Genomic DNA, 2,554 nt, shown 5'->3' with positions numbered 1-2,554 from the left:
AAAAAAAAATTAACTGTTTTTCCTTTGTATCTTAATCCAGTGATGAGAGCTCTCCTTTGTTGGCTTTCGAGCTTGCATTTGTTTTATTTATTATAAGGAAATCCAGTTTGGTTCAAATATATAATCCATTTGAGCACTTAAATCCCCAAACAGCTGGCATTATTTTGTTTTATAATCTTTGGCTTTTCTGCGCAGAGCATATTTCTAAATTCCTACTTGACATTTATGGGGAAAAAACTTTTTAATGTAAATGGATATTGTGATTTTTTTCCTGGGTCTTTTCTAATTTACATGCATCATCAATTTTCCTGGGTTTCCTATTGTTTTAATGTTTTCTTTTTTCCCCTCCATAGCTTGTTAATTAATTTTTTTTTCCCCCAGAAAACTTTGTTTCTGGAGGGAGAAAAAAATGTTAATTTGCCCCATTATTTTAATCTCTGGCATTTGGAAATGGTTGAGAGACCACAAAAATGCAACCTGTTGTAGAAACCGGAGTGGTGTGTTTTATTCATTTTAATCGATAGCAGAGAGGTGATTTAGCAATAGGAACTCCGAGTAACATTTTAGTAAAGGGTTTGCAGATCTGGTGGCTGCGCATGGGGTGTGCATGTGCCTGCATCTGTGTGTGTTTCTTTGCAGGCTGCTTAGCAAGCGGGTTTTACGCCTACAACCGGTGGTCCCTGCTGTTTTCTCCCCTTGCTGGGGGGTTTGTGCTACAACCAGCCCTGTCGTGACTTCTCCTACTTTTATCAGACTCTCCCCTTAAGTAATTCAGCCCACTACTGCTACAGCCTTCGTAAGCGGAGGAACCAAAAGCGAGCCAGGGATAACTGATTACAACTTGTTCCTTGGTGAGAGATTTTTTTTTTTTATGGTTCAGGGCTAAAGGCTGTTGATTCAATTTGTCTTGGTGGTGGCGTGTTTAGCCTTGTTATGAGGCACACACACGATTACCCAGGTAATTTGTATACACCTCAAACAGGCTAGCTCTAAAAAAACCAGTAACCATACGTGTAAGGTAGCCATGCAAAAATTAATAATTAAAAAACTCAGACTTTGTTTTCAGTCTGTCTGTCTAACCTTCATACTTGGTGGACAGTTTGTGTAGCTTCATAGATTGATCTCCACCCCCCCTCCCTCTGCTCCTTGTTTAGTTAATTCAACAAAGACTTTTTGCAATCTGTTTGGAGTTTGTCTGATGCCGTGGAAAAGTAGCTGCTGATTTATTTGGTTGCTTTTCGATTTCTGTCTCTAGCCCGTCTTTTCTCCTCCTTTCAGCGGGGATGTCAGCTGTTATTACTTCCTATTGATCCCTTTGCAAAGTGAGAAGTGAACTAAAATTAATGTCAATTCCACTGCTCGGATCAATAGCTGGAGTTATTTTAATCTGGATTTGCGCGAAGTGCTAAATTAAAAAAAATCAGCATAGAGGCAGAAAAGTAGCAGTTCCTGACTCCGCCTGTGCCCACCGCCTTCCCGGCACCCAAATGTTCCCTCCAGCTGATCACCCCGCAATCCATATTTTTTTAATTAAGGAGGTCGGTTGGTTTTCTTATTTTTGGGTTCCGCATGTAAACCTATGACATTTTGACATTGAGAGTGTATTAACGATAGATTTTCATAATGACTGGTCCGCCGCAGCCTAATCTATCCGTGTTGCTGGGGGTGGGGAGGTGCTGGGCGAGAAGGGAGCAAGAGAGAACGAAAAAGGAAGTGGGAGCTGAAAAAAAATCAAATTTGGCTGGCCGAGATATTGTAACGTGTTGATTTATCCCCAGTATAATGAAGTTTGCAAACGAATAAACGGCCACAGTGATTCACGGTATCCTACAGGAGTGTCAAGTGTTGCGGCCAGATTACTAATTTATGAAATGCATTTAACGTAATGCGGTGAGAGCACAAGCAAAAATAGAAAAGGAGGCAGAGGTGGTTGCTTTCTTGCTTTTCTTTTATTTTTTTTCCCCCCTGGAAGTCCACGTTTTCCCGCGATTGCTCAGTTTCACTTCCACGTTAATGATTGTTTATTTCTGAGAACGGCGCCTTATTCGCACACGTATCTTTAGCCGTATAATCTTGTGTGGGTATATATCTGTTTACATGGGTGTATGAGCCCCCAGCAGCTCCAAATACATCAAGGGCTGCAGTTTCCTGAGCTCCAGTTTTGGATCAGCCTGGCGTGGAGCAATGGAGCCAGCGTACCCAGGGCTGCAGCGCTGACCACGATGCCCTTGGCATCCCTCGCTCTCCGTGGCGAGAAACTCGACGGGAAAGTTACTTAAAATTTGGAAGAGAGCAAATCCGTTAATGCGAGATACATAATCTGGTAATTTAGCCATGATGTCTGGGAGGATGGGTGCCAAATGAGGAAGCAGAGAGATGATGTCCACTCATCTTCGCAATTAATAAGAGTCAGCGGAGCGGCTGGGTCCAGGATGGGAGAGAGGAAATGTTATCACTGAACTGCATTAAAGCCACAGACTGGATTTCATACACTTTGTTAACCTAGGCTCCCTCATTCATGGAGTACAAAAGGCACTCCATTAGGGAGACACTC

The sequence above is a fragment of the Mesitornis unicolor genome, unplaced genomic scaffold (genome assembly GCF_000695765.1).
Source record: "Mesitornis unicolor isolate BGI_N332 unplaced genomic scaffold, ASM69576v1 scaffold31968, whole genome shotgun sequence".
NCBI lineage: Eukaryota > Metazoa > Chordata > Aves > Mesitornithiformes > Mesitornithidae > Mesitornis > Mesitornis unicolor.
This window is presented reverse-complemented; position numbering follows the sequence as displayed.